Raw genomic sequence first — 14,483 nt, 5'->3', positions numbered from 1 at the left:
CCGTTCACTTATCACTGATAACAAACAAGGTCGACTTACTTGAAGATTAATGTCTTTAAAAATAAAGGTCATCACGTGACTGATTACGTCATTATGAAGTGTATATTTCCAGCTGTATTTGCACGAATTCGGAACCAACTGTCATTTGGCAAAAAGATAAAGCTTCGATTATGCTACGTTTAAGAAATTAAAAGAGAGGAAGGCAAAAACACCCAAAAATTAGGTCTGTTGATCTCTATACCTCGAACACATCTTACGAGAACTTAAACTATCGAGGTTTCGATGGCATTTTACGTGGTAGGTTCGGTACACGACCATGAAAACAATCAAAGTTTGAAAACCCATTTTAGATTTTATTGAAATATTATCTTTAGCGAAGAGCATAGATTATATAAGAAAATATATCCCTAAAACGAAAAGGTATTTGACAAAATTGTTTGGAGAACAAAACTGAAATGATACGGTGGTGTATTTTAAGATAAATATTGCTCGAAAAAAAATCGAAATTTCAAAATATTACACAAAATTTGTTGTTTAATGCCTGACATCAGTTTAAACTTTCATTTTATGATCCAGTTCGAGAATTCGAAAATAATTAATGTAAAAGAATCTGACATAACTATATACATGTACCCGCAAACGTGCGCCCAAAACGTTGTAATCGAATTATTTTAGACACGAAATAGCCAAATCACATCTTCTATAGGATCGTATATACTACAAAGGCAAAACACGCCTGCAGGAGATAAGACGCAACAGGTATATTTTTGTGAAATATTATATTTTTATTGTCTTAAGTTGATTATTTCTCTATGAATTTCTTTACGTGTTTCTCAATAGCGGAAAACAGACCGATCCGGTGGCCTAAGCGGTTAGAGCGTCCGCCTTGGATGCGAGAGGTCGCGGGTTCGAACCCTGGGTGAGTCATACCAAAGTCTTATAAAAATGGTACTAGCATCTGCCTCGCTTGGTGTCAGGATAATGTGGCTGGGGGAAGGGAGGCACATGTCTGCGGCATGATGCATTAAAAAATCAAATCTCTCACACACACACACACACACACATACATACACACATACATATATACATACACACATACATATATACATACACACATACATATATACACATATAGCGGAAAATAGATGTAGCTGCAGCAGTTGCAAAAGTAATAACAGAGTAGCAACATCAATAATAGTAACAGCTGCTTCGTTGTCACAAGTTTATGATCACTAGGACGAGGTTCGATCCCAGTATCAATTAACGACCCAAGTATAATCTTAAAAGCAAATCTCCCTCTGGAAACATTTTCTCCTGTTAGTCATTACAACTGTTATAACTAATTATGTATTTTAGGCATATATCTGAAGGAAATCAGTAATTTCGTATTTTTTCTTTTTTAATTAAAAGCTCACTCTTCATATCCGTCTTTACCTTAATGAGATTCAGCCAGGTGAGTGCGACACCCGTGAGACTATAGAATTACAGTGATTAAATAGTTGTGATATTCTGAATACCCTTCTCAGTTTCTGGCAGAATAGCTTTTACAAAATTAGTCGTCATGGACGATTTTGCCAAGCGTCTGAACTATTCTTAGTTTATCGTCGCTTCGGGTTGCAGGTAAATCAACGGAACCACAAGAACCCTGTAACGCACTCAAGTAAGAGTAAAACAAACATACTTCTACAATGTTTCATACAAGATAATGCACTAGCAGATCAAGTCTGGAGAACATCAAGCTTTGATGAGCGTGAATCTGAGATCGAGTTTACACTCGAACCCAGTCAAACGTAGCGTTACAAAAGTAAAGTCCTTTGTGATTGGCTGATATAAAGCAAAAAAATTGTCAGCTGGTTAAACCTAACACACGGGGAAATACCGCTAATGGCCTTTTCAGCCGTGACGAATTTCTTCTGTGTTAACAAGGATACTGATTTCGCGTAGGTGAGAAATATTTGCTATAATTGTGTAATACAATATGGTTACTGATTAGTTTGAATATAAGTGAGGAATGTACTGGGTATAATAAAATTGTCCAAATGCCACGTAGGATTGGCAAACCAGAAGTTAGTAGTTTATGATTTTTTAAAAAAAATAATAAAAATCCCATAGCATGGTGGTGCCATTTTGGGGGAGTAGTGAATGGTGATATAAAAAATAGTGTTAATTGGTCTTTCACAAGAGTCAGCCATATCAGTTTCAATGTACTTTCAATCGAATTATAGTTTATGACAAGCTATAGTAATTATATAAATAAAGTCACAAACACCACCACCACCAACAACAACAATAACGAAACCCTTATTAATATCGACAGATCCATCAAAGTTACGTGAATAGGAAATCGACCGAGATATTATACTATGAAAAAATATTGTCAAACATATAGTTCGAAAATATATTTGTATTATTTCATTTTGTTTTGGACAACAAATTAATTTAAATACTTTTATAATTGGGTAATCTCATTATAATATACGTTCTGTTGTTAATGACCTTTGTAAAGTGGATGTTTACAAAGTTGGTTACTTCATGGTGGTCGCCTTCAGTGCAAGATTTTTAACGTTCTAATAACTGCGCTCGATATGAGTGAATATGCTAAAAGCAAGAGTCCCATGAAGGGAATATCCCTCTTCTATTCGAAATGAATTTCCAGGAATTCAAGATAAGGCCATCTCTTACTTTAAATTGACGAAGATTTAAACCATCTCCAGTGCATTCCCTAGGAGTACAATATTGTGCGTACGAAATTCTCTTGGTGACAAAATTTGGGGTGGGTGGGGGTCAGATTGAATATGTAAAAAATTTTTTATCCTAACTGGGGGTTAAATTAACAAATTGGGAATCTCTGAATCACGGTGAGGGTATGATCAACAACAATGCATATCTGATATTCTTCAGCGATAACAAGATTGTCAAAGTAGCTAATATGGTTCATATACTGTATGCCACCTTGGCGCTATTTTCATTGAAGACGAAGCAGACATCATTATACTTTTTTGGGGTGGTGGGGCTGGTGTGAAAATCCCATGTCATAATGAACATCCATTCAAGGGATGAATGACAGCAACAATTTCATTACAGTCGTTGTATTGGATGTATGGCTGGCACTATTTTCATTTAGGATTGAGTGAAACCCCACTGTCATAATGATTCAAGAAGGAGTAGTGACATCAATGAACTTTTAGACTGTCGTCATAGCAGCCATGTAAGATTTACGATTGGCAGCGTTTACCCTGAAGATCAGCTAGGTAGTACAAGAAGTCATTAGGTAAAACTTCATGCTGATAAAGCCATCCATTTGGACAGCAGTAACGAAAAAAATAGTTTGAAGAAACGACTTTCTATTCAGGAATAGTAACATTAACAAAATTTTCAAGATGGCTGCCGTGGTGACCATATAGGACATCAGATCAGAACCATTTTTATTTAAGACCAATTGAACATTATACGAAGTCTTCTTGAGAAAACCCCACATCAATATGACTTTCTGTTCAAGTAGAGTTATGACACGATTTTTAAGGCGGCAGCCATGTCGGCCATATTGGATATCAGAGGTAAATTGTATTTTTAAAAAAAAGAGACGATAACTTTTTTTTACATTTTATATATTGTAATTCAACCATTGTACTTTCAGAATCTGGAATTGTCTAGTCTGGCAAAATTCATTTCCTCTAATTTAATAGCTGCTTTGGATAGTGTACTTTAGACTAATTCAGGCTGATTTTTTAGCACAAGGGATCAGTCATTTAGGTTAGCCGTGTGCTTAGATCATGTACAATTTCCAAAAGTACAATATCCCAAAAAATATCATCCACATTATATTAATGTAGCATAGAGGTATGCCAACATTCTCTCCACTGTGCATGCTTTAAATGCAAACTTCACCTTGCATACGTCACTCTCTCGAAAGTACATAATAACTGGTGAGCGCCCCCTTTGTGAAAATCCCATGTTGATGGAGGAGTAGTGATAGCGACTTCGGCGGACCTACTGGACATCAGATAGGCACCATATTTTATTTACCAACAACCAGACACCTTATGAAGTATTTTAGTAAAACCCGTGCTAATATGATTGTCCATGTATGAGGAGTAACAGATGTCAACAGGGCTGTCGTGGCAGCCATATTAGGCATCATATCGGTACCATTTTCATTCAGACCAACTAGACTTTGCAAGAAGTCTTTTTGTGAAAACACTATGTTGATATGACAATTCATTCAAGTGGAGTGGCGATAACAAGATTTCAAAATGGCCGCCGTGGACTCCATAATGGATGTGAGATCAGTACCATTTCATTTTCATTTAGAACCAGCTGAACCATAAGACGAACGTGTATGTAAAAAGTTTAAAGGCAATCATCCAAGTGGTTTAGGAGGAGTACCGAGAGCAAACCTGTGCTCACGGTCGGACGGACAACAAACAACACACCATTCCATCAGCATTTATGGCACTTGACAAGCTGAGCTCAAAAATAAACCGCAATTTACAAGCGAACACTCCCAATAATGTATCATAAAATTATGAGAACGTATTTAATCAGAAGAAAAGTTCTTCTCCAGGAAAAGGAAAAGAAAAAAGAAATATTTATATATTTACTTCCAATGGTACATATTTTCTAATTTAATGTTGTCTATATCAACTCTAAGTAACTTATCTCGATTCCCATTTGCTAAATGTATCAGATTTGACATTTCTGTGGCAATGTTTCAATTGAGACGTCTCAGTTTTCTTTTCATGTGCCAACTCTGAATTAATTCACGTCATCTGGTATCTATCTCCATTCATTTATTTGTCTTTCTATCTCAGACTAATGAATTCTCAGAACCAACAAATGTACCTGTATGTAACTGTTATCGTTGACTGTAGGATATAATGAAGAGACGCTGATGTACGGTATGCGATATCGGCTATAATACAGGATCACGTACCGTATATCCTCGCTTACAAGTCGAGTCAAACTGTAAACTGCACAAACCTAGATCTGCATCCGCATAATAGCAAGTAAATTTGGGTATTTGCAGTTTTGTTGGGAATAATCAGAAGAGCAAACATTATTGATTCTAATCTACCGGCGTATTATGCGAGTGCAATCCATGGTGTGTGTTATTTACAGTTTGACGCGATTTATATGCGAGCATAGACGATAATCAAACTGTTAGACATAAGAAATTAACAGCTAAAATATTCCGTAAAATGACACACTTTCTAAAGAGAGTATTGAAAATATTAGAGATTAATTTTGATGAAGCAGTTTCTTTTTAGCTTTTGGTAAAAATATATATGTACCAAAAAGTATTAGCAGTTTCCGTGTTTGAAAAGGAATAGCTATAATGGACTAATAACGACGAAAGCTGATTTTGTGGGCTTAACATCATTTTGAAGCACATGATAGGCTGGCTATATACATGGCGGCCAATATAAATGGTTGAGAAAAACACGGGAAAACTCCAGCAAGAACAACACACCCACGGGAAGCTGCTGAGAAGCTTACTCATATACTCTCAGAGACTCGGACCCACGACTACAACGACGAAAATAAAGTCAAACCTATGTTAGAAGTTACCTCACGCTTTAAGAAAAGTGGACTCTAAAGACAGATGATTGTTTCATGCAAGAAACGTCCTTCCCACGTGACGAATATGTTATTTAGGTTAATAAACCCATACTTTGCTCTACATGTATATGTAAAAAATAAACATGTCAAAAGCACATCATTATGTCATATCAGATAAACGGTTTCGATCAAGGCATATGAATGTATTTCAAAGTTATTTCACTTCACTGTGTGTGTCTTTTGGATTTAACGATTTTCAGTTCTATCGATATGATGTCTGCAATGTGGCAGTTTATAGTGATGTCTAGCATTGGGCTATCATGCCCCAGACATGAAGCATCATGTCCGGACCAGTCCCATCATTCTGACACCAGGCCGACCAGTCCTAACACTAATCTCTTAATGATGAACGCCTATCGATGAAGCTGTTAGTGACATTTTTATAAGTCTTTGATTGTGACTCGGCCGGGGTTAGAACCCGCGACCTCCCGCATCCGAGGCGGACGCTCTAATCACTAGGCCACCGAAGTAGTCTCATTTCACTTAAATATTCTGTAGTTGTGTCAAATAAATATATTTGTAGCATTTTTGCGCTCATTTTAAGCGCAATTTTCGAATGATGTCGAATAATTTACATATTTTGCTTGTCAAGGTTTAAAAAAGATGAAAATTATTTGACTCGTCTCATAAATTTTATCTTTAAGGACTAGTCAATAAGAACATGTCGCTATAAAAATTTTATTGTATAGATATTTTAACGGGCCAGTGTCGAAATTTGGAGAGTTGGAACTGTATACGTGAGGGCTGAACTTGTCTTCTCTGTGCCCTTATAGGAAAAACAACAACAAAAAGAAGACAAAATATTAAAGAAATAATGGTCACGGTTGAATTCTGTCCTTGGAATGCGTGCCAGCATATTGCAGTATGTTGTGCAACACAATGAGTACCATTAAAAGGAATGCACGTTCTTATTTTCACGATTGCATTTAATAACTATACTAAGTGAATGAAAATATATACCAAGATGTTTTTCAAATCCATTGAGCAGTTTTAAAGACATGGCCAATTAATTCAAAATGTTTGCAGCGATTAAGCCTGTTCTAAGAAAGACGCCATGATGGCTATAGTTGTGATATCATTAAGACACATCCGGTATGTGGCGCTAATGATCCGATGTTTTCATAACGTTAATTCTGGAAACTGATTTATTAAAATAAAAACAATAGTCCCTCAAAGGGACTGACGCTCTATTGCTGACAAGAATTTCCATGAAATCAAGGTAATATCGTTTCGCCCTTTTAACTTCCGAGTGTTGCAACCATCATTGACATTCTTCAGCGATCACAAGATCCTCAAATTAGCTGATGTGGTGGACATAATGGATGCCAACTTGGCAACCTCTTTATTTAGGACCAGCAAGCCATCTTATGACGTATTCATGTGGAAACACAATGTTGATATGACTATATATTGGACGAGCAACAGTGGTAAGGTATTCAGTGTGGATGCCATAGTGTACACATTCGATATCAGATTGTCACCATTTCTATTTAGTACCAACTAGACATAAATATAATTCTTGTGGAAAAAAGCACTGTTTGAAATGACCAGCCATGTAGAAGAAGCAATATTAACAAGATTTTTACTGTGGATGCCACGGTGTACACATTCGATATCAGATTGTCACCATTTCTGTTTAGTACCAACTAGGCATAAATAGAATTCTTGTGGAAAAAGCACAATGTCGAAATGACCAGCCATGTAGAAGAAGCGGTGATAACAAGATTTCAAGATGGCCATTGTGGCAGTCATATTAGAAGTCGAATTGAAACTACTTTATTTACTTACAACCCACTAGACATCATGAAAGGTTGTTTAGTGAAATCCTCGTGCTTATATCACCATTCAATCAGGAGAAATAGTGACAAAAATAATTTAAAGTTGGCCACAGTATAGATCGTCTGTCTGAATTGCACCATTAGGACCAATTAGACATTATTAGAAGCTGTTTAGTAAAAACAAATGCTGATACAACTATCCATTCAAGACGAGTAGTGATAGCGACATTTTCAACATGCCTCTGTAGTGTCCATATTGGATATCAGATCGACATCATTTTCATTTTGGATCAAGTATACATCTTCAGGTGAAAGAAACATGTCAATATTTTTCTCTATAAGGAGAATTAACAATAAGAAGATTGTCAAGATGACCACTGTGACGCCCATATTGGTCATCATATCGGCACTTTTTTCAGTTAGAACCCACCACATATCATAAAACAAATCTACTGGTGTAAACTCCATGCAAAATTACATTTCAGTCAGAAGTAGCGATCACAAGATTTTCAAGATGGCCTCTATGTCCATACAGAATATCAGATTGGCCAAATTTCACTTAGGATCAGCGACATATAATAGGACGTCTTTTAATGAAAACCCCGTGTAGATAGGACCATCCATTTTGGAAGACTAGCGATAACAACATTTCCGATACGACCATTGTGGCGGCCATACCGGATGTCTGAGCGGCACCATTTTCATTCAGGACCAATCAGACCATGGGGTGAATTTCTGTGTAAAGTTTCATGGCAATACTCCAAATGAAAGTTAGGGGTGGATTAGTGGTAACAGACTTACACTAACGGACTGAAGAAAGGCGGAAAACAGAGCATCCCATAAGCTCTTCTGGTTATTTACTACCAGAGCTTTTAAAAAAAATAACACAGATCAACGATGTTGAACTATTGAGTAAACACTGAAGATTAATTCAGGTTATGGAAGTACAGAATAAATCAGTTGACTGGGTTGTTAGATCTGTACATCCGAGTTCGAGACCCTATTTTCTTCTTCTTCTTTTTTTTTTTTTTCTTCTTCTCATTGCGGTAAAATTAGGCACGTAAACTCAAACGTTTATCAAGATATTACTACACATTGCTAGGATATGTACGGTTTCACAGGAAATCAAATTATATCCTAATTAAATCAAACATTTATCGCAGTTATCAAAACACTGAATCACTTTCAAACGAACATAATCCTATCACACAATCCCGAATTCAATAAACAAGGTCACGACTTACCGGCAATTACTGCTTTCACGCTTGAATAGCATACAAATATGACGGCATCTTGTGAATAGACAAGGTCATCGATTGAAGAAAGGAAATCGAGAAATTATCCCGAACAAAAGTCATTAAAAAAAGAAAGAAAAAAGTCAGTAAATACCGGATCTTCTACACATTTTACAGTGAATAAAATCGGCTTGTCACCAGTGGTTCGTTTCCCTTTTTTTTTTTTTTTAAAAAAAAAAAGAGAACTGTATGTTTTGTTAGAGCAAGTTGGTTTAGCAATTTTGATATAAGCCGCACTTGAAAACCGTGCAGTGGCGGTCAAACTGATTAATCATTGCTTATTTACTTGTTTGTATCATTTTTACACGTGTAGGTACTAAGTAAAACGAATATTGACTCCTGCAATGGTTACAGAAGAACTAAGCACGTACAATTAAGATAAATAGGGCGTAAAATAACCCTTATACAGCGTGAAAGCATCCATCCATCCATTCGTTTGTCCATCGATCTATTTAGTTGGAAATATATATTTGGAGGCACAGTTATATATAAATGAGTATAAAGATATATATATATGTAAATAAACGTATAGGTTATCAATGTATATATTTAGTTACCATATGTTTTATTAGCCCAAAACTTTCGACCATTTCGACCATTTTGTTTTACTTGCATTTGATTTTTACTTTTGACGTATGTATTGGATTTTTCCCAGTCGATATCTAGATACACCACCCAAGCACAAAATAAGAGTAACATGGCCGGCGGCCAAATCTTGTGATCCAAGTCTAACATATTTAAAATAAAACTAAGGTTCGTGGTATATGTTTATTAAACTCTAGCTTGATTATGTCTACAAGATGCCTGATCAAAGAAAGGCTAATGATGTATTACTTGCAAGTAATACCCTGTATGTGTATTCCGTTTATAATCTCATGCCAACAGACGCCTAATTAAGGTCTATTAGTATCCACCTTTTCAGTGGGTCATCAGTTGGAGTGTATATAGATATATTTAATGACTTGTAATGAAGCGACTAATAATTTGTTTACAGTCTGTGCCGCTAAGAAACGGAAAAGTAATATAACGAATGTTTTGATACATGGAAAGGAGACAGGAATTTTGTGTGCTGTAAGACGCACTAAATAGATTAAACATTTCAAGTGCTTAAAGAGCATCTAGGTCACTGTCACCATGTGATGCCATTAGCTCCTCCTTGAGTATGTCCGTTAAGAAAGAGGACTAAAATACATGTTTATTTTTTTAAGCGAGGCAAAGAAGTTGAATTTGAATGTGTCTAAAGATGCAATAAGAAAGGAATGCTCTATGAGTGACAATATGAAATACGTCTAGGTCACTGTGACCCTTTAATTGCATTTGCATCCCTTTGAGTATATTAATGAGAATATAGAATAAGATCAGAGCATGCAAATATGTGTTATCTACTTCTGTCAATTAAAGATCAAAAGGTATCTTCGAAATGTGTTTCATAGTAATAGTAATACGAAGCACTGGCCATGATTCTGTGTGTGTGTGTGTGTGTGTGAACATGAGATAAATTGGTTTTGGTTTCTTTCTTTGTTTAAACACATTCCTTTCTGTATTGTTACTGACACGCTAAACTAAACGAAAAAAATGTTTTTGCCAAGTTTCCCGGTTTTACTTTAAATCTAATCGTTATGTTGTTTCTTTTTCGGCATATCGTCAAACTTTGTGTCATCGACGTATCGCTGACTCCACCCGATGTCATTCAACTTTCACAGATAGCAAAATCATTTGGATAGTGAACTCGCCTTGAATTAGCATATATTTTTACTCTGAAACTTTGTGTATCTTCTTTGAAAATATTTGTAGTTTACCCGTTAATCTACAATTTCTATTTTCAGTGTTTCTCAATGCCCTATTAAACGCATTGTTTATTTTTGACTGACGTTTAACATAAAAGAAACGGAAAGGGATTACCAGGTCCAGTTTGTGTGTTGCATGATTTTGCCTAATTTCCATCTCTAATGTATAGAAATGGCAAATATTTTAACCACAAAATAAAAGTACAGTCTGACTTGTCCTCTAGGAATGAAACTCTACCTTGGATAAAAGAGAAACCCTGCGACCTCGTGCGGGATAAAGTTACGGAATCGTTACAAATAATCAAAGTTATCGTGTACTTGGGCTCTTACCTTGATTTCGGCGCGCGAAACTGTAAAGTGAGATAATTTTATAATTTACAAATATTGTGAGGTGGTAATCTTTCCTAAAATGCTTTCCTGGACGGCTTTTGCGATCTGAAAATGTTCTTGTCAGAATTAATCTGAGAAATGAATGAAAAGCAATATACCTGACCTAGCTGCAATTGATGAGACCATTAGGTTTTTCATTTAAAAAATTAAGGGCGACATGAAGTCGGAATACTCTCAATTGTGAATAGGAGTTCAAATGTTTAATGATGTACCCTGCATAGAATATAATTATATTCAATTAAGTAATAAGATTCTTCCTCATTTTAATCATTTTGACAGCTGGTTGACGGAGAGTCATGTTTATTTATTCATTAACACACCAACGGTCAGATAGGCTGAAGCAAAAAGCAAAGACGTATCGTTTCCAAAGCGCATGACACAGAACTTTGGTTTACAAAATTTATCATTAATAATTCACACAGATATAATTATGTCTTACCAATCATTCTTTATTTTCAGCTTCATTTTTCTTCCCAATGAAATGTCACATTTAAAACTCGACGTTTAGTTTAACCTGTTCTGAAGACCATTTCTTGCAAGAGACAACCAGTCCTTAGTGACCCAATCCAAATTGTGCTGAAGATCACCTCTTTCACCAGACACCTAGTCTTAAGAGACAACACTCCAACTTGTGTTAAAGGCTATATCTTTCACGAGACAAGCAGTCCTACGAGTCTAGGTCCAGCTGGTGCTGAAGACACCCTCTTTTTTAAGAGACGACCAGTCTTGAGAGACCACAAAATACTATTCTTTCTTGTGTATCTCATAATATGCGCTAGAAACACCACGGGCATGATAGGACCACATTTCCTAACAGATCTGTTCTTGGTTCCCACAGGTAGTTTTTTCTTTAGTGGAACAAATTATATTATATTTTATATAAAAAATACGGCTTCTGCCAATTTTATTTATTTGCGAGAAATAAATAAGATAAAATACCCAACTATAAATTTTGCTATTAAAATTGATTTAGTCTGTTAGGGTCACATTTGCTGCACATTTCGTCACAAATAAATTTATACGAGCCAGCTAAACATGTCAAAAGTTTCAACCGTAATGAGATATTTATCCTTGGTTGTTTGTCTTTGTATTCCTAACCATATCTTTCCAGTGTAAAATAACAAGTGTACCTATGCTTTAGTGTTCAGAATGGCCCCATTTCCAGATAACCCTAGATTTACGCCTGCACTGGGTTGACCCTAACCTGCTCCTAATTATCCCTTAGAAAGCTGGATATTGTCTGAAAATTCTTTAACTTGATTATTTGCCGAAAATATGTAACAGAACACAGCTGCTAAAATAAAAGGAGCTATCAATATATAATAATACACACTGAAATCACGCGTTCTTAACTACTGCTGGTGTTTGCTTTATCAGGTGCGGCCTTGAAGAATTGTTTAGGTTTAGCCTAGTCCTCTCCCAACATGGGGAGGGGGGTCTGAGATTTTTTTTTTTTTAAACTTGAATACTGGAAAGCGAAAATCAATATGTTTCAGTTTTACACATTCGCTTGGAGTTCAGCTTTTCGGTAATTTTACGGACTTTTCTCAGTATGGCAATAAAAGTATTACTGCCCGATGTGTTGTGATTATTTTTTTAAAGACGACACGGATGCGAAAATTTAAAATTTCCAGAAGGTTAGAAACGGACAAAGCAACAAATACAGTAGCAGCCAATCGAAGCGTACTCTGCTATTTATGGTGTATGTCGATGCAGTAATTTACAGAAGAAAAAAATAGTATATTTTGTTCCCCGTAAACGTCTTCGCAGTGCGAAGCTGCAGTCAATTTGATCTACCTCGGCACTTTCTATAAATGGATTGACCCAAAAAGTTGAATATGAAACAGTAGTTCAATGGATTCCCAGCTACTCAGTCAATCCTTGTTTCGTAAAATAGCCGAGGTGGTCCGAATGGTAGCTGACCTCGAAGCTGCGAACGAGTTGTTGTTGTTGTGGGGTTTAACGCCAATTTTCAGCGCAAGATAGGCTATACATGGCGGCCAGTATTAATAGTGAAGGAAGAACCCGGGAAAACCCCGGAAAGAACCACCGACCCACGAGAAGCTACTGACAAGCTTTCTCACATACCCACATAGGCCGAACCCGCGACTCGAACCCACGCAGACAGGCCCAATCCGCGAATCGAACCCACGCAGACAGAGGTGAGATGGCAGTGATCCGTAACGGTGAGCGCTTTAGACCACTCGGCCACTCGGGGACCCTTGCGAACGAGTAGCAGTTTATGCATGAGATGTTGTGTAACTAGTACCCATGATAATGGATGGAAAGGTGAGTATTAAATAAGAATGATGTAAATAAATATTACTTTAAATCATAATTCTATTGTAAATGATGGCCCTGTTCATATAGAAAAGCAATCTGATTTGTGATACTGATACTGATTCTTTGAGAGTTTCTGCGGCTGAAGGTACAAATGTACAGGGTAATTGTTTACTTGATTTGTGAAAAGTAGCTAGATTGAGAATAGGATAACGGTAGGTTGGAGGGGAAGGGGATTGTGAGATTGGTAAATTATCCTACACAGGTCCTGGTGGACATAGTATTATCAGCTATATTTTACTCTTTGGTGGTATAACTTCATTACTTTCCGCGTTTAATGTCCATGGTATTAAAATACATCCTAAGCATTCGTCATTAGATTTTCCTTTTAAATGTGGCGCTTTTGATCCTCAATACGCGTGTTCTGAATATACTAAAATTCGGTATATATGGGCTCCACTGCATGCTGTTGCATTTTGTCCAAATTCAGAAAATAGCCGTGCCCGCTTTGACAACCGTATTGCAAATAATTCCCCGCAGTATATATATACCTGTGACAGAATTTACGGATACTGTAAATGGTCCTGGAGAAAGGTGTTTTCAAAAGTCTTATAGACGAATTTCTGTAGTGTTTATTTTGTAGATTATAGAACCAAAAATACTTTGTATTGTTTAACGGTGAGTATAGGAATAAATATAAAGCCTTGTGCAGATTTGAGAGAAACAGATATGTGATTAGTTTTTGGAGGAAAAACAAAGAAAATTTGCAAGAACTGTATAAAAGAATTACAAAATCCCAATACAAAAATAATTTATACAATGTGACTTCTACTGAAAATGTTTCGCCTGGGTCATTTTCCCCGGGTTTTAGCACTTCCGCGAAGTATGTTCAAACGAGTAAACACATGATTTTTTTTATATGAAACATAAGAAACTGATTGATTGTTTGAAGTAACAAATTTTGAATAACTAGAGAAACAAACAGCAGAGGATGAAATTATAGCGACAACAAATCAAACAAACTTCGAAACAAAATGTCAATGGTTATGTTTTGAATGAGTATTTCAGAAACGGCAAATTTCGATTGCAGCCATTGTCCTTCGCAATGAAGAGAGAGGGTTATTTATTATCTATATTGAAGACTGGTGATGCTTGTAATAAAGGAAATTATGGAGGTGTCACTTATTTACTTTTGAGTTTTATTTACCAATATTTTAAACAAAGAATTCTGAATTGGCAGACGAAAAATGAAACTATTGGATCAATAATTTGGTTCCAGTAAAGGATTGGGAACTACTAATGATATTTTTGTTTTACATGGTTTGATTAAAAAT

General features: G+C 36.1%; 1 protein-coding gene across 1 annotated transcript in view; it reads right to left on the bottom strand.

The window, feature by feature from the left end:
- The window catches only part of LOC149780781 (protein APCDD1-like), a 70,903-nt gene that overhangs the window by 33,182 nt on the left and 23,238 nt on the right, over window positions 1-14,483 (bottom strand). The gene's annotated exons all lie outside the window — the stretch shown is intronic.

The sequence above is a fragment of the Sinohyriopsis cumingii genome, chromosome 16, assembly GCF_028554795.1.
Source record: "Sinohyriopsis cumingii isolate HCF-2022 chromosome 16, ASM2855479v2, whole genome shotgun sequence".
Taxonomy (NCBI): Eukaryota; Metazoa; Mollusca; class Bivalvia; order Unionida; family Unionidae; genus Sinohyriopsis; species Sinohyriopsis cumingii.
The sequence above is the reverse complement of the archived record's forward strand: the minus strand, read 5'-3'. Positions and strand labels throughout refer to the sequence as shown.